The sequence below is a fragment of the Hemitrygon akajei genome, chromosome 6 (assembly GCF_048418815.1).
Source record: "Hemitrygon akajei chromosome 6, sHemAka1.3, whole genome shotgun sequence".
NCBI lineage: Eukaryota > Metazoa > Chordata > Chondrichthyes > Myliobatiformes > Dasyatidae > Hemitrygon > Hemitrygon akajei.
The window spans coordinates 48,839,429-48,861,338 of record NC_133129.1 but is presented as its reverse complement, the minus strand read 5'-3'; the positions used below and the strand labels follow the sequence as shown (position 1 = coordinate 48,861,338).

The following is a 21,910-nucleotide window of genomic DNA, read 5'->3' as shown; positions in this document are numbered from 1 at the left end:
GAAAGGTGTAATAATAACAGAGTTGTCGTGGTGGGAGATTTTAATTTCCCTAATATCGATTGGCATCTCTCTAGAGCAAGGGGTTTAGATGGGGCGGAGTTTGTTAGGTGTGTTCAGGAAGGTTTCTTGATACAATATGTAGATAAGCCTACAAGAGGAGAGACTTTACTTGATTTGGTATTGGGAAATGAAACTGGTCAGGCGTCAGATCTCTCAGTGAGAGAGCATTTTGGAGATAGTGATCATAACTCTATGTTCTTTACAACAGCATTGAAGAGAGATAGGAACAGACAAGTTAGAAATGCATTTAATTTGAGTAAAGGGAATTATGAGGCTATCAGGCAGGAACTTGGAAGCTTAAATTGGGAACAAATTTTCTCAGGGAAAGATACGGAAGAAATGTGACAAATATTCAGGGGATATTTGTGTAGAGTTCTGCATAGGTACATTTCAATGAGACAGGGAAGTTATGGTAGAGTACAGGAACTGTGGTGTACAAAGCCTGTAGTAAATCTAGTTAAGAAGAAAAGAAAAGCTTACGTAAGGTTCAGAGAGTTGGTAATGTCAGAGATCTAGAAAATCATAAGGCTAACAGGAAGAAGCTTAAGAAGCAAATTAGGAGAGCCAGAAGGGGCCATGAGAAGGCCTTGGCAGACAAGATTAAGGAAAACCCCAAGGCGTTCTACAAGTATGTGAAGAGTAAGAGGATAAGATGTGAAAGAATAGGACCTATCAAATGTGACAGTGGGAAAGTGTGTATGGAACTGGAGGAAGTAGCAGAGGTACTTAATGAATACTTTATTTCAGTACTCACTATGGAAAAGGATCTCAGTGATTGTAGTGATGACTTGCAGCAGATTGAAAAGCTTGAACATGTAGATATTAAGAAAGAGGATGAGCTGGAGCTTTTGGAAAGCATTAAGTTGGATAAGTCGCTGGGACCGGATGAGATGTATCCCAGGCTACTATGGGAGGCGAGGGAGGAGATTGCTGAGCCTCTGGCAATGATCTTTGCATCATCAATGGGGACGGGAGAGGTTCCAGAGGATTGGAGGGTTGCCGATATTGTTCCCTTATTCAAGAAAGGGAGTAGAGAAAGCCCAGGAAATTATAGACCAGTGACTCTTACTTCAGTGGTTGGTAAGCTGATGGAGCAGATCCTGAGAGGCAGGATTTATGAACATTTGGAGAGGTATAATATGATTAGGAGTAGTCAGCCTGGCTTTGTCAAAGGCTGGTCGTGCCTTATGAGCCTGATTGAATTTTTTGAGGATGTGACTAAACACATTGATGAAGGTAGAGCAGTAGATGTAGTGTATATGGATTTCAGCAAGGCATTTGATAAGGTACCACAAGCAAGGCTTATTGAGAAAGTAAGGAAGCATGGGATCCAAAGGGACATTGCTCCGTGGATCCAGAATTCGTTTGCCCACAGAAGGCGAAAGGGGGTATAGACAGGTCATATTCTGCATGGAGGTTGGTGACCAGTGGTGTACCTCAGGGATCTGTTCTGGGACCCTTGCGTTTCGTGATTTTTATAAATGACCTGGATGAGGAAGTGGAGGGATGGGTTAGTAAGTTTGCTGATGATCCAAAGGTTGGAGGTGTTGTGGATAGTGTGGAAGGCTGTCAAAGGTTACAGCAGGACATTGATAGGATGCAAAACTGGGCTGAGAAGTCGCAGATGGAGTTCAACCCAGATAAGTGTGAAGTGGTTCATTTTGGAAGGTCTAATATGATGGAAGAATATAGTATTAATGGTAAGACTCTTGGCGGTGTGGAGGATCAGAGGGATTTTGGGGTCCGAGTCCATAGGATGCTCAAAGCAGCTGTGCAAGTTGACCCTCTGGTTAAGAAGGCATACGGTGTATTGGCCTTCATTAATCGTGGAATTGAATCTTGGAGCCAAGAGGTAATGTTGCAGCTATATAGGACTCTGGTCAGACCCCACTTGGAGTACTGTGCTCAGTTCTGGTCGCCTCACTACAGGAGGGATGTGGAAGTCATAGAAAGGGTGCAGAGGAGATTTACAAGGATGTTGCCTGGATTGGGGAGCATGCCTTATGAGAATAAGTTGAGTGAACTCGGCCTTTTCTCCTTGGAGTGACGGAGGATGAGAGGTGACCTGATAGAGGTGTATAAGATGATGAGAGGCATTGATTGTGTGGATAGTCAGAGGCTTTTTCTCAGGGCTGAAATGGCTGCCACAAGAGGGCACAGGTTTAAGGTGCTTGGGAATAGGTACAGAGGAGATGTCGGGGTAAGTTTTTTACACAGAGAATGGTGAGTGTGTAGAATGGGCTGCCCAGCAATGGTGATGGAGGCAGATATGATAGGGTCTTTTAAGAGACTTTTGGAGAAGTATATGGAGTTTAGAAAAATAGAGGGCTATGGGTAACATTAGTAACTTGTAAGGTAGGGACATGTTTGGCACAACTTTGTGGGCCGAAGGGCCTGTATTGTGCTGTAGGTTTTCTATGTTTCTATGCTATATTCCTGTGATGCTTCTGCAAGTAAGTTTTTCATTCCTGCTCTGCATACATGAGCATGTGCATATAACAATAAACTCATCTTTGAGTTATTTTGAGTTAGTGTGACTGATTTTGTCCAAGGCATTTGAATAACGAGAAAGTTTTTGTCATTAGTTTGGTAACAGAGGATTACTGTGTCATCCAACTACGAAGTACATGAGCTTGTGTTTTACTCTCTTATAGGGCTTTCTGTCACATTTCACAGTAAATCTTATCCCAGTTAGCACACAATCACTGATTGCACAGTAAACAAGCATTGTTTATTAATTATTTTCAACTATCACATTTTATTTATTTTTCAGTGAATGTGGATTGTTGTTGGTAACTAAAACTAGGATTTCCCCATAATTTCTCCTTTTATAAGAAAGAATAATTTTTTTACTAAATGACAAGAAGCCCCGGCAATATGTAAGATAAGTTGTTGCCTTGTTTCTGATTAATAACAAGATTTAAACATGTGAGTGAAAGTTTGGATACTTTCATGTGAAGCTAGTGGTTGGAGAAGTGAATGAAACTGAAAATTGGGACAAGGCTTATCGAAAATTAAGTATCATATTTGTTACATGTGTAACCAGGTGACTGTCGAATCTTATTCATTATTGTTAAAAGTGTACCTAGGTATCCATCCGGGTAATGCTAGAATAGTTGTCTGTGCCTTTAAGGGGAGACGGTGATGTCATTACACACATGCGGGATAGTGGGGAGACCATTTTGTTCTCTGCTGCAGAAGCTGGTGGGGCGTTGGAATCGAGTTTCCCCAGAGGTTCTGGGCTTGTTGAGGAAAGGTGAGCATTAATTTACAATATCCATGTGAATTCATTTATGCTTGTTGGCAAATCGAGAATATCAGTAATTTGACATGTTCTACATGTGGATGCTTTAGATTTTCATGAGTGAAAGCATCAATGCTAGATAGCGTGGCTTGTGCAAAGTTCCTCACCGGCCAAGTAGGTCAGTCTTCCTGTAATTTAACTGCCAGGCAATATCTTGTAAAAGTTGTGCCGCAGTGTACCTTTTGTCTAACTTTATTGTATCATGACTGATTGTGTATGTAACAGCGTAACGTGAATGTTTAGTCTCTTTTAGGAAGTTAAGCATGTGTGTACTAAAAAGTAGTAGATGTCTTAGATGAGATGTATTCGCTTACATTTTTTGCTGCTATGTATAAGATACAGGGTTGGGGGGATTCTAATGTTGTTTGTATTGTGTTCCTTCAGAGTTGCCACTACCGTATTAGTACTGTATCAGTTTTGTGCAGTTTGCTTTATGTATTTTTATACTGCATACACAATCCGTCGACACACAAATGTGTGGATCGAAGGTTAAACGGAGATTGTAACAGCAGGAACTGATTGTAAGGTCGTTCGTTTTGTTTTAAGACCCTCTTCTGGCACTTAAACATCTAATACAGATAAAGGAATTAAAACCCAAAAAAGTATTTGTTGCCCTGAGTGTGTACTTTTCCCCAGGCTACAAATCATACATATCAGCGTAACCACAGGACTTCTGGAGAAACTTGATACTAACTGTTGGCTGATCGTGCTATTGAACCCTCTGTCATTTACAGCAATTGGACCTCATCTGATGTGAATCTGAGTTCCTTTAGTTCCTTTATATGATTCAGAATCTTAGTGACCTTAGTATTAAAGTATCTCCAACTATCAGAGGCTTCCCATAGACATTTCTCTGTGTGCCAGTCAATACCACCTTTGTGAAAACCACAGCCTCCTCTTTGTTCATCAGCAATTTAAAACGGAGATATATCTTTTCAAGTATGAAGCTTTCTTTGCATGAAGTTTTGTTTCTTCACATTTATGCCATGCCAAATTTCTTTGTACAGTACCCATTCTTTGTGAAGTTACTGTTGTTGTGAAATGCATGAAGGCAAAATGCAGGGTTTGTAGCTTGAAGGTTTCAGTACTGTAACACATATGTCCGTATGCCTCTATAAAATCAAACACAAAATTAACTACCAATGTGTTGTCCCACAAATGAGGCCAATTCTGAGAAAGACTTCAACTGGGATCAATATTTTACCATATGTCCTCTGAATAAAAAAGAAAAATATCAATATGTCCTCTCTACATTTATATCACATACATGATAAAATTAGTACAGTCATGATATCTTTGCACTTGTCATTGAAAATCAGTTTGCAAAATATCTTCAGTGCATATCAATAATCTAAGGTCAGCACTATTACATGGGATTCTTTGGATCCATTCAATTAGGTCATGGCTAATCACTTTCAGAGAGGAAACAAACCCTTCCCCACTTTGGTCCAGTAGTTAATTCAACCAATACTGATTTAAATGTAAGTCAATAGAATGTTGTTATGTTTTATTTAGTAAGTGTACATTTATGATTCTAAATGTAGTTTTGATATTATTTGCATTTCTAATAAAAGATTGTGAATGAGGTGCTAGGTTATAAAACACTGAAACAATTTCATCCTCTAGTAAACACAGAATTAAACGGAAAAAGCACATTAGTTGTTATTTTGAAAGGTCAGAATAGTTTGTAAAAATGCTGATAACAATTAAGTGAGCAGCCAACTGAGCAGGTGGAAATTTGGGATTCTGTGTGATGTAACCCCTTATTTCTATCAGGTTGTCTTGGTGATGGCAAAAGGACTCACAATGCATGAATGTCGGAGTATTTCACAGTGAGGCAGCAGGACCAGTGGAGCTCTGTACAAGTACCATGACATCACTGTCACTGGGTTATCTTCAGTGTAGTAAGACACGTTCTTTATAAAATCCCCATTATTTCCATTATGCAGTATCATTGAGTCGCACAGCAACAGGTCCTTCTGGCCTTCAGCCCAATTCATCCATTTCAACCAAGATCTCTGTCTGAGTTAATTCCATATGCATGTGTTTGACCCACTTCCCAGTGTAACATCAGAGAGCCACACTGAGCTAATGGAAAGATATATTTGTATTTTCCACAGGAGTCAATTCCAAAAGTGTTGCCCATAATACTCCTAGCACAATGACTATTTTGTGTCATTCCCTATTCATCAGCCGCCAGTATTTTGGGAAAATGGCCCATGCATTGGTAATTGAATTTGAATTTGATTTAAATCTTAAATCCATTCCACAACTTGAGGGAGTAAAGATTTTGCATTATGACTTTGTCATAATGTACAGACATGTGAATTTCTAAGTCTAATGGCTTGCAGAAAGAAGCTGTCCCATAGTCTGTTAGTCTGGCTTTAATGCTGTGGTACCTTTTGCCAGACAGAAGCAGCTGAAACATTTGTTACTTGGGGTGACTGGTGTGCCCCAATGATCTTCCAGGACTTCTTTATGCACCAGCTTCTGTAAATGTCCTCAGTGGAGGGAAGTTCACAACCACAGATGCACTGGGCTGACCGCACCACTCTCTGCAGAGCCCAGCGATCAAGGCTGGTGCAGTTCCCGTACCAGGCGGTGATACAGCCAGTCAGGTTGCTCTCAAGGCTTCAAACTGGAATCTCCAAGGGAGAATGAGGAAGCAAGAAATCTGGTCAGCTGTCTTTAATCCAATACAATATTTGCATCTGTAGTAAAAATATTGTCTAAGTTCAGTGTATGGAGCACAATGTGCAGAGAGTGAAGAGTAAGAAGGAAATGAAGAAGCTTAACTGATTGGGGCTTAAGCGGGCATCGACTGTGGTCATCAAGTTGCTTTAACACTATTCATGTTTGGTGTCATCGACACAGAAGTGATCACAATCAGAATCAGGTTTATTATCACCGGCATGTGGCGTGAAATTTATTAACTTAGCAGCAGCAGTTCAAAGCAATACATAACCTAGCAGAGAGAAAAAATTTTTAAAAAATAATAATAAACAAGTAAATCAATTATGTATATTGAATAGATTTTTTAAAACATGCAAAAACAGAAATACTGTATGTTAAAAAAAAGTGAGGTAGTGTCCAAAGATTCAACGTCCATTTAGGAATTGGATGACAGAGGGGAAGAAGTTGTTCCTGAATCGCTGAGTGTCTGCCTTCAGGCTTCTGTACCTCCTACCTGATGGTAGCAATGAGAAAAGGGCATGCCCTGGGTGCTGGAGGTCCTTAATAATGGACACTGCCTTTCTGAGACACCGCTCCCTAAAGATGTCCTGGGTACTATGTAGGCTAGTACCCAAGATGGAGCTGACTAGATTTACAACCTTCTGCAGCTTCTTTTGGTCCTGTCCAGTAGTCCGTCCATACCAAACAGTGATGCAGCCTATCAGAATGCTCTCCACGGTACAAATATAGATGTTCTTGAGTGTATTTGTTGACATATAAAGTATAGCCGCTGTCTTGCCTTCTTTATAACTACATCAATATGCTGGGACCAGGTTAAATCCTCCATGATCTTGACACCCAGGTACTTGAAGCTGCTCAATCTCTCCAGTTCTGATCCCTCTATGCGGATTGGTACGTGTTCCTTCATCTTACCCTTCCTGAAGTCCAAAATCTGCTCCTTCATCTTACTGAAGTTGAGTGCCAGGTTGTTGCTGTGGGACCACTCCACTAGTTGGCATATCTCACTCCTGTACACCCTCTTGTCGCCACCTGAGAATCTACCAACAATGGTAGTATTGTCAGCAAATTTTTAGATGGTATTTACAGTCATGTGTATAGAGAGAGTAGAGCAGTGGGCTAAGCTCACACCCCTGAGGTGCGCCAATGTTGGTTGTCAGCGAGGAGAATATGTTATCACCAATCTGCACAGATTGAGGTCTTTCAGTTAGGAAACTGAGGATCCAATTGCAGAGGGAGGTACAGAAGCCCGGATTCTACAACTTCTCGGCAGGATTGTGGAAATGACGGTATTAAATGCTGAGCTATAGTCGATGAACAGCATCCTGACGTAGGTGTTTGTGTTGTCCAAGTGGTCTAAAGCCATGTGGAGAGCCATTGAGATTGTATCTGCCATTGACCTATTGTGGCGATAGGCAAATTGCAATGGGTCCAGGTCCTTGCTGAGGCAGGAGTTCAGTCTAGTCATGACCAACCTCTCAAGGCACTTCATCACTGTCAGTGTGAGTGCTACCGGGCAATAGTCATTAAGGCAGCTCAGATTATTCTTCTTAGGCACTGGTATAATTGCTGCCTTTTTGAAGCAAGTGGGAACTTCTGCCTGTAGCAGTAAGAGGTTGAAAATGTCCTTGAATACTCCCACTAGTTGGTTGGCACTGGTTTTCAGAGCCTTACCAGGTACTTTCCAGGCCTTACCAAGTGATGGTTAGACCAGTAGTATGTCCCCTGCAAAGGTAGTACTTATGGAAGGTGTGTGTGTGTGTGTGTGTGTGTGTGTGTGTGTGTGTGTGTGTGTGTGTGTGTGTGTGTGTGTGTGTGTGTGTGTGTGTGTGTGTGTGTGTGTGTGTGTGTGTGTGTGTGTGTGTGTGTGTGTGTGTGTGCGTGCGTACGTACGTACACAAATGTAGGTCTTGTCTGTTTGCTTGTGATGTGCCCCATCAAAAGCAGTCGGATTGAGCCAGCATCTCGGAGTACATTAGATGCAGAAGTTGTAGCTGATCAATGAGATGATAACTGAACTCTACTTTCCTATACTGACTCCACCTCCCTTCATATTCCGAAGTCTCTGATTCAAGCTCTGGTGTACACGAAGGAAGCGGACACCCTTCCTGTTGATGTAGCCTCTAACAGGCTCGTGAGTATAGATGATGTGTGCCTGCATTAAGAGTTCACAGCATTCCTGACTTCCCAATGCCCAAGCTCCTCAACACAATGAAGAACAGATGGAATCATTGCTTTCCCAGTAGATTTGTGGTGACCTCTCCAATGTTCTATGTTCTAAGCAAGCAGGAGGGGATGGCACCGATCCACTTTAAACTCCATAGGGAGAGGAGACAAGGCAGAAGGGGATGGCTGAAGGTTTCACACAGGAGAAAGTTCTGAGATGGAAACTTGAGAGCCTGGATATCGATCTTCAGACAGGGCAGGTTCTGAAGACATGAAGAGAAAGATCTGTGCAGATGAGTAAGTCCCATCCTCCTGCACAAAGTAGCCCATCATAGCTGTAACTGCACGTCCAGTAGTGCTGCCAGATGTGTCACCACTGGGGCACCCTTTGATTGTGGAGTTGAACAACTAACTGAGGAAGTACAAACTTCCCTGTTGGATACAACAGGCAACGTGAACTTTACAAGTGACCGAGCAGCCTGAAGCCATTGTAGAGCTTGCCCAGTTGGGTCTCTCAATGTCCTTCAATCTAAATAGTGAGAGCTGAAAACATGTGAGAGCTCTCACATGGTGGATTGGATAGTGGACTACTTGACAGATAGACCTCAGTATGTGCGGTTGGGAGACTGTAGGTCTGACACGGTGGTCAGCAGCACAGGAGCGCCGCAGGGAACCGTACTCTCTCCGGTCCTGTTCACCCTGTACACATCAGACTTCCAATATAACTCGGAGTCCTGCCATGTGCAGAAGTTCGCTGATGACTCGGCCATAGTGGGGTGTGTCAGGAATGGACAGGAGGAGGAGTATAGGAAACTGATACAGGACTTTGTGATATGGTGCAACTCAAACTACCTGCGTCTCAATATCACCAAGACCATGGAGATGGTGGTAGACTTTAGGAGATCTAGGCCTCATATGGAGCCAGTGATCATTAATGGAGAATGTGTGGAGCAGGTTAAGACCTACAAGTATCTGGGAGTACAGTTAGACGAGAAGCTAGACTGGACTGCCAACACAGATGCCTTATGCAGGAAGGCACAGAGTCGACTGTACTTCCTTAGAAGGTTGGCGTCATTCAATGTCTGTAGTGAGATGCTGAAGATGTTCTATAGGTCAGTTGTGGAGAGCGCCCTCTTCTTTGTGGTGGCGTGTTGGGGAGGAAGCATTAAGAAGAGGGACGCCTCACGTCTTAATAAGCTGGTAAGGAAGGCGGGCTCTGTCGTGGGCAAAGTACTGGAGAGTTTAACATCAGTAGCTGAGCGAAGGGTGCTGAGTAGGCTACGGTCAATTATGGATAACTCTGAACATCCTCTACATAGCACCATCCAGAGACAGAGAAGCAGTTTCAGCGACAGGTTACTATCGATGCAATGCTCCTCAGTCAGGATGAAGAGGTCAATACTCCCCAATGCCATTAGGCTTTACAATTCTACCGCCAGGACTTAAGAACTTTTTAAAAGCTATTATTAATGCTTTTTGAGATAGTGATTTAGATGCATATCATATTTTTTACTGAGTTAAGTATTGTATGTAATTAGTTTTGCTACAACAAGTGTATGGGACATTGGAAAAAAGTTGAATTTCCCCATGGGGATGAATAAAGTATCTATCTATCTATCTATCTAACCAACTGCTTTTCTTTATTTTTCTGAAACTGAAAGGTACCAAATGATGGAATAAAACAACAAATATCGTTGGCCTTAATTTAACAGAATTAAAATAAGGTCTGAATGAGCAGAAGGACTTGGACAGATTTGGAAAATGGGCAAAGAGTGACAGATGGAATATAGTGTATGGTCATGCACTTCGGAGTTTGGAAAAGCTGTAGACTATCCAAATGAGAGCAAATGGAGAAATTGGTGGTGCAAATTAGACTGATTAACTCGTGCTAATTTGAGTGTATTTCTATGTTACACTGACTGTTCTATTTATTATAAATTACTATGATTGCACATTGCCCATTAAGACGGAGATGTAACATAAAGATTTTTACTCCTCATATATGTGAAAGATGTAAGAAATAAATTCAATTCAATTCAAAAGGGACTTGGGGGTGCAGGTGTTGGATTCTCCAAATGTTAACTTGCAGGTTGAGTCAGTAGTGAGGAAGGCAAATTCAACTATTGCATCCATTTCAAGAGGAATAGATATAAATGGAAGGATGTAATGTTGAGGCTTTATGAGGCATTGGGCAGATCAGTTTTAGGACCTATATCTAAGAAAGGATGTTTTGATGTTGGAGAAGGTTCAGAGAATGATCCTGGGAATGAAAGGATTAACAGATGAGTGTTTGATGGCTCTAGGCCTGTACTTACTGGTCTTTAGAAGAATGAGGGGATGTAATTGAAATCTACTGAATATTGAAAGGCCTAGATAGAGTGGGCATGGAGAGGATGTTTCCAATAGCGGGGGAGTCTAGGACCAAAGGGAACAGCTTCATAATTAAAAGATGTCCCTTTGAAACAGAGATGAGGGGGAATTTCCTTAGCCAGAGGATGGTGAATGTGTGAAATTCCTTGCCAAAGACAGCTATAGTGGCTATCACTGGGCATATTTAAAGTCAAGATTGATGGATCCTTGGTTAGTATCGGTGCCAAAGGTTTCAGGGAGAAATCAGGAGAATGGTGAGAGGAAAAATAACTCTGTCATGATGGAAAGGCAAAGCAGATTCAATGGGCTGAATGGCCCTATTTTAAGACTGTTTTATTCTCTTATGGATCAGTTAGAAAACCATAGGCATGAGTCTTAGATTCATTTACCGTAGATTCCGGACTACAGAGCGCACCTGATTAAAAGCCGCTGGCTCTAATTTTAGAAATAAAATCAATTTTTTAATTGTAAAGGCCGCATCGGATTTTAGGCCGCACCGGATTTTAGGCCGCAGGTGTCCCACGTTGTAATATGAGATATTTACACAGAAAGATATTACACGTGAGGATTTTTTTAACTTTTAATTAAATCCATATGGTAACAAAAACAAATACATATTGCAAATGCTTTTTTTCGAACCGTGCCCGTACGCGGCTACTTTTAAATATACGTTGCGTATACTTCTTTACTGAACAACATTCCAATATCTCCTAACGACTGGTAAAAAAATATATATATTGCAGCCTACCAGGAAAAGTTATTGATCACCTTTAACTTAAAAGCAGAGTTCGCTCAGATCCAAAGCCGCTCGCGTAATGCGCTCCCCCCCTCCTTTCCGTTTATCGCAAACCGGCATTTTCCCACAAGACACCGCGAAACCGGGTGTGACGTCATAGCATCCCGCGATGTAGTACAGAAAACAAATATAGTTTAAACTAAGTAGGCAGCACAATGCTTCGAGTGTTTTCCATGTTGATGAGGGTGAGTACAAATGACTGATTTACAATAATTTAATTGTGAAAGTGCGCTTGATTTATCGTACAATTTCATTGGACCTCTGTGAACTACTCATCAATTTTATTGGTCTACTGTTATGAGGCAAAATATTTACGAGGCGGCATGAAAAAAATCATGCATTAGCCGCTTCGGATTATTGGCCGCAAAGTTCAAAGCTGTTCAAAATGTGGGAAAAAAGTAGCGGCTTAAAATCCGGAATCTACGGTAATTTGTGACACGTCTGACAGTTTCTTATTCCATTTGGGAAACAGCAGTCAAATTTTTTCTTGCTTTTTCATTAGTTATTTCATAACTTTTCCTTCCTATATGCACAATAAAGGAACTATTGAGATTATTTTGTTTCCTTTCGACTCCCTGTTTTCCAGGCCTAACGTTGTTGTTCCATTCAGGAAAAGATTCAGACCTCAGACTGCAGTGACCGGGGGTAGTTTATTGTAACCAGGTAAGGGTCACATGGTGACCAGGGCAAGATTACACATGACCAAAGGGAGCAGGAACGGATCATACACTGACCAGATGAGGGTTATATGGTGACCAGGGGAGGATGACACAGTTCAGGTCCAGGCCCAGGCCTAGTTTAGAATGATCAGAATACTGATATTATTGCCATGACATTGATCCAACTAACACATTCAGTCTGAGTTTTCACAGCTGTTCACTGCTGGGACCCGACAGATATTTCAATATCCACCAATAGACTAAAGCGCAGCTCATCAGCACTGGTGAAATCAGTTAATTGGCACTGTTTTTAATATCCTGGGGACTCCCCCTTAGTGTTTTACGGCAGATTTTAGAGTACAGGAAAGATGGTGCCAACGCAACATAAACATATTTAATGGTAGTGCCAGTAGATCAGCAGACAGTATCAGCTTTACCTACTCATTAATTAAATGAGGGCTGAAACCTGTAATAAAACTGTGATTTTTAGTAAGTGTACTTAAAGAACAGAGAGGAATGCTTCTACTCATTTTCAAGACATGTTGAAGTTAATGTATTCAATTTTTAATACAATTAATTCAGTTCAACATCAACAAAAGCTCTTTTTATCTTAAAAATATAATAAATTTGGACAGAGTGACATCTTTACAGGGTATTACACTGTTGTGCTTGAATCAAAATGACAGCCCAGATGGCATGAGGCAGTAAAGATGCTTTATAATCCTGATTCCATGGGTACTCACTTTAAACAGACATGCAGTGGAGAATTAATTTTCACTTTTGATATTGGCTCTGATCACTGTGGAGTCAAGGATATACTCGGCCATTTCCCTTTAAACTTCTACAAGCTATCTGTAATTAGTTCCCTCTTTAAGTCTGGTTAAGATATGTGGCCGGGGATCTGTTGCTATGAAACATTTAGGAAGAAACTCAACAAGTTTTATCGTAAGGTGTGTCACTCAGCACTCAAGAAAGAAATAAAATGGCTTTAGTTATTTTTTAAAAATGCTGTCATTGGTTAGAGACCGAGTCTGTTATATACTATATAAAAATACTGAAAGATCCGGAAATACTAAATTGCTATCAGTTTTTAAAGGCTGTTGTATGTATTTGATTTTTCATCTTGAAGTTATGTAGCACATAGTACAGCACAGGATCAAGCTCTTTGCCCCACCAAGCCTGTGCCAAACAATTATACTAAAACTCTTCTACCTATTCTCTATCCTTGCATATTCATGTGTCTATCCAAAGCCTCTTAAGCAGACCACTATCGTATCAGCTTTCACACCCACCCCCGGCAGCCACTCCAGGCACCCACTACTCTCTGTGTAAAAACCCTTCTCCAGGCATCTCCTTTAAACTTTCCCCTCTCACCCTAACTGCCTGTCCTCCAGTATTTGACATTATTACTCTGGGAAAATGATTCTTAAAAATTCTCACAATTTTATAAGTTTTTGTTCGATCCCTCCTCAGCCTCCAATGAAAACAGCCCAGGTTTGTCCAACCTCACCTTGTAGCTCAGGATCTCTAAACCTAGTAGCGTCCTGGTACACCACTCTGCACCCTACCCAAAGCCTCTGTCTGTTTCCTTCCTGTATTGGGGTAACCAGAACTGCACACAATATTGCAATTGCAACCTAACCAAAGGCTTAAACAGCTTTAACATGACTTCCTGACTCTTATACACAATGCCCCGACAAGTGAAGGTAAATAAGTATGTCATATGCCTTGTTTACTTACCAGTTTATCCATTTGCATGGCCTCTTTCAGAGAGCAAGTTAATCACTGTCCCACCAATTTTATTTTTATGCAGGAATGAAATGAAGAAAACTATCAGTTTGCAGCACCTTTCACTGTCTCAGGGTGAGTCAGGGTGTTCTATAATTAATACATTAATTTTGGAGAGTGTTTTCACTGATATTTTAGCAATTGTGTTTGCTAATTCATGCTCACTTCACTTACAGGCAGCAAAGTGATGACCTGTTGATAGGATATTGCTCGAGGATGAGTAATGCACAGGTGAGATTGCCCTTTGGAGCATATGATCAAGGCCTTGTGAAGCTTCTTCTCAAAGTCCCTGCTTTAATTCAGTTGCTCAGACAGGCTTCTCCTGAATAACTCTGAAGACAGCCTGCCAAGTGCCGTAAAAAAATCTCCTGTTGCGTAGGGTCCACATGGTTCGCAGGTTATGCACAGGTAGAGAAAACCCAAAACTTGCACACGACTGAGTGTCACCATGGGTCAACGCAAGAGACATGCAGAGAATCCAGAGCAAAAATTGCAGAATTTACACTTTATAATTCATTGAAATTAATAGTTATAGTGTACAACAACGGGGCAGTACGCAGGCCAACTGTACAGAGTGTGCATGTGTGTTTACCTTTGAGTAAGCATTTATGTACATTATACGTACTATTAACCAAATTATACCAATTATGCAGATAGGTAGTTACTTTACTTCAATAATCAATGTATACTGAGTCTTTGATTCATATTAGCATGGAAACAGGTCCATGCTGGCCACAATACTCATTTTAAAAATAAGGTGCATTCTATTTAATTGGGGCACCTCAGCACCACTTCAGCCACCCAATTAAGCGGCTGCTCCAATTAGCCAAAGTTTCATGCAAGTAGTTAAAAAGATATACAAAGAACAAAGAACAATACAGCACAGTACAGGCCATTCGGCCCACAATGTTGTGCCGACCCTTAAACCCTGCCTCCCACATAACCACCACATTAAATTCCTCCATATACCTGTCTAGTAGTCTTTTAAATTTCACTAGTGTATCTGCCTCCACCACAGACTCAGGCAGAGCGTTCCACACACCAACCACTCTCTGAGTAAAAAAGCTTCCTCTAATATCCCCCTTGAACTTTCCTCCCCTTACCTTAAAGCCATGTCCTCTTGTATTGAGCAGTGGTGCCCTAGGGAAGAGGTGCTGGCTATCCACTCTATCTATTCCTCTTAATATCTTGTATACCTCTATCATGTCTCCTCTCATCCTCCTTCTCTCCAAAGAGTAAAGCCCGAGCTCGCTTAATCTCTGATCATAATCAGTACTCTCTAAACCAGGCAGCATCCTGGTAAATCTCCTCTGTACCCTTTCCAATGCTTCCACATCCTTCCTATAGTGAGGCAACCAGAACTGGACACAGTACTCCAAGTGTGGCTTAACCAGAGTTTTATAGAGCTGTATCATTACCCTGTAACTCTTAAACTCTATCCCTCGACTTAAGAAAGCTAACACTCCATAAGCTTTCTTAACTACCCTATCTACCTGTGAGGCAACTTTCAGGGATCTGTGAACATGTACCCCCAGATCCCTCTACTCCTCCACACTCCCAAGTATCCTGCCATTTACTGTGTACTCTGCCATGGAGATCGTCCTTCCAAAGTGTACCACCTCACACATCTCCGGGTTGAACTCCATCTGCAACTTCTTAGCCCACTTCTGCATCCTATCAATATCTCTCTGCAATCTTCGACAATCCTCAACACTATCCACAACACCACCAACTTTGTGTCATCTGCAAACTTGCCAACCCACCCTTCTACCCCCACATCCAGGTCATTAATAAAAATCACGAAAAGTAGGGGTCCCAGAACAGATCCTCATGGGACACCACTAGTCACAACCCTCCAATCTGAATGTACTCCCTCCACCACGATCCTCTGCTTTCTGCAGGCAAGCCAATTCTGAATCCACCTGACCAAACTTCCCTGGATCCCATGCCTTCTGACTTTCTGAATAAGCCTGCCGTGTGGTACCTTGTCAAATGCCTTACCAAAATCCATGTAGCTCACATCCACTGCACTACCCTCATCTATATGCCTGGTCACCTCCTCAAAGAACTCTAACAGGCTTGTTAGACACGATCTGCCCTTCAAAAAGCCATGCTGACTGTCCCTGATCAGACCATGATTCTCTAAATGCCATAGATTGTATCTCTAAGAATCTTTTCCAACAGCTTTCCTACCACAGACATAAGGCTCACTGGTCTATAATTACCCGGACTATCCCCACTACCTTTTTTGAACAAGGGGACAACATTCGCTTCCCTCCAATCCTCCGGTACCATTTCCGTGGACAACGAGGACATAAAGATCCTAGCCAGAGGTTCAGCAATCTCTTCCCTTGCCTTGTGGAGTAGCCTGGGGAATATTCTATCAGGCCCCAAGGACTTATCCGTCCTAATGTATTTTAACAACTCCAACACCTCCTCTCCCTTAATATCAACATGCTCCAGAACATCAACCTCACTCATACTGTCCTCACCTTCATCAAGTTCCCTCTCATTGGTGAATACCGAAGAGAAGTATTCATTGAGGACCTCGCTCACTTCCACAGCCTCCAGGCACATCTTCCCACCTTTATCGCTAATCGGTCCTATCTTCACTCCTGTCAACCTTTTGTTCTTCACATAATTGAAGAATGCCTTGGGGTTTTCCTTTACCCTACTCGCCAAGGCCTTCTCATGCCCCCTTCTTGCTCTCCTCAGCTCCTTCTTAAGCTCCTTTCTTGCTACCCTATATTCCTCAATAGACTCATCTGATCCTTGCTTCCTAAACCTCACGTATGCTGCCTTCTTCCATCTGACTAGATTTTCCACTTCACTTGTCACCCATGGTTCCTTCACCCTACCATTCTTTACCTTCCTCACCGGGACAAATTTATCCCTAACATCCTGCAAGAGATCCTTAAACATCGACCACGTGTCCATAATACATTTCCCTGCAAAAACATCATCCCAATTCACACCCGCAAGTTCTAGCCTTATAGCCTCATAATTTGCCCTTCCCCAATTAAAAATTTTCCTTTCCTTTCTGATTCTATCCTTTTCCATGATAATGCTAAAGGTCAGGGAGCGGTGATCACTGTCCCCCAGATGCTCACCCACTGAGAGATCTGTGACCTGACCCGGTTCGCTACCTAATACTAGATCTAGTATGGCATTCCCCCAGTCAGCCTGTCAACATACTGTGACAGGAATCCATCCTGGACGCACTTGACAAACTCTGCCCCATCTAAACCTTTGGAACTGATCAGGTGCCAATAATATTAGGGAAGTTAAAGTCACCCATGATAACAACCCTGTTATTTTTGCACCTTTCCAAAATCTGCCTCCCAATCTGCTCCTCCGTATCTCTGCTGCTATCAGGGGGCCTATAAAATATTCCCAATAGAGTAATTGCTCCCTTCGTGTTCCTGACTTCTACCCATACTGACTCAAAAGAGGATCCTGCTACATTACCCACCCTTTCTGCAGCTGTAATAGTATCCCTGACCAGTAATGCCACCCCTCTTACCCCTTTCCCCCCTCTCTATCCCTTTTAAAGCACTGAAATCCAGAAATATTGAGAATCCATTTCAGCCCTGGTGCCAGCCAAGTCTCTGTAATGGCCGCTACATCATAATTCCAAGTATGCATCCAAGCTCTCAGTTCATCACCTTTGTTCCTGATGCTTCTTGCATTGAATTACATGCACTTTAGCCCTTTTACCTTACTACCTTTACACCCTTTATTCTGTTTGTCTTTCCCCAAAGCCTCTTTATATGCTAGATCTGGCTTTACTCCATGCACTATACTTGCAGCTCTCGCATGACCTTTGCCCTGCACCACCTCTCTATCTGCTGTAACACTCTGGTTCCCCCCCCCCCCCCCGCAAATCTAGTTTAAACCCCTGGGAGCAGCACTAGCAAACCTTCCTGCAAGGATGTTAGTCCCTTTCCAGTTCAGGTGCAACCCGTCCCATCGGAACAGGTCCCACCTTTCCTGGAACAAGGCCCAATTGTCCAGAAACATGAAGGCCCCCCTCCTGCACCAACTCCTTAGCCATGTATTTAGCTGCATTATCTTCCTATTTCTGGCCTCACTAGCACCTGGCACAGGTAGCAATCCTGAGGTTGTAACCCTGGAGGTCCTGTCCTTCAACTTTGCACCTAACTCTCTAAATTCTCTTTGCAGGACCTCCTCCTTCTTCCGATCCATGTCATTGGTCCCTACATGGACCACGACATCTGACTGCTCACCCTCCCTCCTGAGAATACTGAGAACTCGATCCGAGATATCGCAGACCCTGGCACCAGGGAGGCAACAGACCATCCAGGATTCTCGATCTCTTCCACAGAACCTCTTATCTGTCCCCCTAACTATCAAATTCCCTATCACTACTGTTCTCCTCTTTTCCCCCCTTCCCTTCTGAGCTGAGGGTCCAGTCTCGGTGCCAGAGACGCAACCACTGCAACTTATCCCTGGTAGGTTGTCCCCACCAACAGTATCCAAAACGGTATACTTATTGTTGATGGGAACTGCCACAGGGGTGCTCTGCTCTTCCTGTCTAATCCCCTTCCCTCTCCTGACAGTCACCCAGCTACCTGTCTCCTGACTCTTAGGGGTGACTATCTCCTTGAAACTCCTGTTTATTTCTGCCTCTGCCTCCGGAATGATCTGAAGTTCATCCAGCTCCAGCTCCAGTTCCCAAACTTGGTTTGTCAGGAGCTGCAGCTGGATGCACCTTTTGCAGGTGTAGTCATCAGGGACAGCTGTGCTCGCTCTGACTTCCCGCATACTGCAAACGGAGCACTCAACTGCCCTAACTGCTGCCTCCATTACCCACTCCTAAACTAATTAGATTAATTAAAGGAGCTTACCCGACCTTACCTGAATGGGAGCAAGCTCGTCCTCAGTCTCTGCTTGCCGAAGCCTCTCGAGCCAAAGCCTTCCTACTCTGTCTCCCTCTACTCTGTCACCCGCTCCTCTGACACCCACTCCGTTAATCTGTTCACTTTTTAAACTCTCCCGCTGATCTCAGAGGCTGATCTTCACGCACTTGCGCAGTCGTGCCCCGTTCAAACTGCCGAAGAAATCTAAAAAAAGACAAAACTATAATATAATATAAAAGAAATATAAAGAAAGAAATATAAAAAAAGACAAACTACTATTTAACTGAGTAACAAATTATGTATTTAAATGAAATAGAGGACAATATAGAATCCTGCCAATGTTGCTACAGTGTTGTAAAACTGTGTGTCAGTTCATAATATTTTTCAACAGAGGGAATTCATCCAGCATATGCTGTCATGTCCAGGGAGGGGCAGCACCTCTGATGAGGGGGCTTGTCATATCCATTCCAGGGCAACACACACACCTTTGGTCCCCACCAGACTATCAGTGCTCCCTTGTGGCTCCAAGTAGCTGTTTGCATGGCACCGCAGCCACACCACGATACATCACTTCGACAGGTGAGCTAAACCAGGTGAGAGTAGCTGGCAGGTGTGTACCTCATCGGAATAGGGACATGCCTGTCCTGGCGTGTGAAATCAGCTCCAGCGGACTAGGCGGACAAGATCAACAGTGAGATCAGAAGACCAAGAAAACGGATCTACAAAGCTTTGTGGGGAGCGAAGGGCATGATAAAGTACAAAAGAAGTCACTGCAGCTGAGAATGACCCCAGTTTGTGACTCTTCATACCACTGGACCTGGACTTCTGAGATCGAGAGAGTGGAACTGTCTGCTTTAAAAACTCTTCTGCACAGATTTCATTGTCATTGTCACACACAATGGACAATACGTTCTTTTGGTTGACTGTAAATGAATAAAATTAGCACAGACACCTAGTGCAGATAATGGACTGCCTTCATACAATGTTATGGATGATTACATCCTCCAAATCTTCATTTTCATTGTAACATTCAACATGATTGTCGATAACTTCAAATTTGTCCTAATTCTTAACTAGTTGAAGTAGTGAAGTAATTTCATTTTCACTCCCAGCCGTTTCATGCATCTCCAAGCCTGAATCACAGTGAGTAAATCATTTCTGAATTGTCTTACTGCTTATTTCTCATGAAGTTTCAGTGACAAGAAAATCACTGCTTTTTGAACAGAAGCACACACAAGTGAACATATTTAAAAACTGTTCACTCTAAGCACGGTGTCGTGTCTAACAGCCACACCAGTGGACACCTCTGACGCTAGTTACAAACTGTTCAGCACGTCTCCTGCCCCAGTTAAGTAGCATAGTATCCCAAATAAGTGAAGGGAACCCGGCTATTTTCTCAATTACATTTTTGCTTTCTGAGTGCTGCCCAAGTAAGCAGCTGCCAGGATCAACCAATTGATCCACTGTATTCACAATCAAAAACAGAAAATTGTATAAAATAATCCTTGTAAATCCTTGTGCTTACCTAAGATATATCCCAATAGGTAGCAGTGATTGAAAAACGGTGACAACAGGAAACCTGTGTGAGGAGTTCTTAAAATGGAAAAGCTGTAGCACTGGGGGAGTTCCCACTCCTTCAACCTCAGAAGTCCAGGTCCCGTGGTATGAGTAGCAAGACCATAAGACCATAAGCCATAAGATATAGGAGTAGAAGTAGGCCATTTGGCCCATTGAGTCTGCTCTGCCATTCAATCATGACTGATCCAGTAGTCGTCACAACTGGAGTCTTCCTTGGTTGCATTGAATAACCACAACTTCTTTGTTCTCTACAGAGAGCTGAAGAGCCATCTTCCTGGCTATTCGATCTCATTGTACATCTCATCTGCACATTCCACCCAAGCTGACTTTGCACGCCAGGGCAGCTATGTCCCTATCTCAACAGGGTATGAAGCCCACATGCTAGCCCACTTAGCCTGCCTGTTGAAGAGGTCAATAGAGGCACATGCAAACTGCTGCTTAGAGTCACAGGTGAGAGCTGAGTGGCTGGTGGGGAGCAAAATTGAGAGTGCTGCCCCACATTGGACACAACAAGACCCTCCATCAGTGGTGATACCCCTCCCTGGACACCGATACACCTCATACACAAATAAAGTATAACAATTCCACAGAATTTTACTTTGAGTGAACATTCCATTTTCTCTGACTCAAAGATCTTTTCACGAGATCTTTGAGCAGTTCAATAATGCGTCTTCAAATTTCCCACATTAGGAAAGAATTTGCAAGCAGAATCCTGCTTAAACATCACTTGCTTTTCTTAAATTTGGGCAGCTTGCAAACTTCAGAGGATAGTTAGGATTTAAATGCATTACAACATTCTGGACCTACAGCTTCCTAGCGTACCTAAGTACAACCCCTGTTTCAGGGCCTGTCTGCACCTTATCCCCTTCCACTTTAAAATAGAGTACAACATCATAGTTTCCCCTAGAAGCAAAGCCATGATGAATAGTTAGGTGTGGAATTTTTGAACAAAAGTTTTAGAGTTTTAATTTTACTTCATGCAATAATGTTCACCAAGAAGATAATCATTATCCAGTCAGAAGTGGTTCATCTATCAGACCCACCTGTCTCAGAATCATTGCAGTCCAGCTGGTGCTTCAGCGACTGGATTTCAATAATTACCAGCCTCTTGCCAGAAATAATGAAAGATTTTTCTTCTTACCAAGGTTAGTAGTTCCACAGAGATGAGTGAAATCTGCTAAAGGGCAGTTTAATATATCCCATCTATCTGTATTATTTATCTATATTTTAACAGCCATATAAGCACTGAACTTGAGTGGGCTGGGTAGCTTACTCCAAAGCAGATACAAAACGTAGAGCAGTACATTCATAATCAATGATTGGGAAAGATAAAATAAGCAAGTGATGTAATGGAATTTTTACAAGATACCAAATAAGGTTAACATCCACACTAGCCACTCTCTTACCATTGAACAATGAAACAAGCTGGGAATCTGGACAGAAAGTGATGTAGGTTTTCACTGTACATAGTTTGTAAGTAGATTTGGATGGAGTCAGTTAAAGTCACTTATTTGTTTTCAAATTCATCTCAATAATATTTCAAAGCAATAGAAAAGGTGCACAAACAGGATATATAACATGAACAACACAGACAAACTTTGCATTAAGGCAGGCGGTG

General features: G+C 42.3%; 1 long non-coding RNA gene across 1 annotated transcript in view; it reads right to left on the bottom strand.

Moving 5' to 3' along the window:
• Positions 1-21,480, bottom strand: part of LOC140728713 (uncharacterized) — a 33,421-nt gene extending 11,941 nt beyond the window's left edge. Inside the window, exons 1-2 of the long non-coding RNA XR_012099160.1 lie at positions 21,336-21,480; positions 18,713-18,918 (exon numbers count right to left, since the gene is read on the bottom strand). This is a non-coding gene — a long non-coding RNA (uncharacterized lncRNA). The remainder of the gene's footprint in view (positions 1-18,712; positions 18,919-21,335) is intronic.
• Positions 21,481-21,910: the final 430 nt, after the last annotated feature.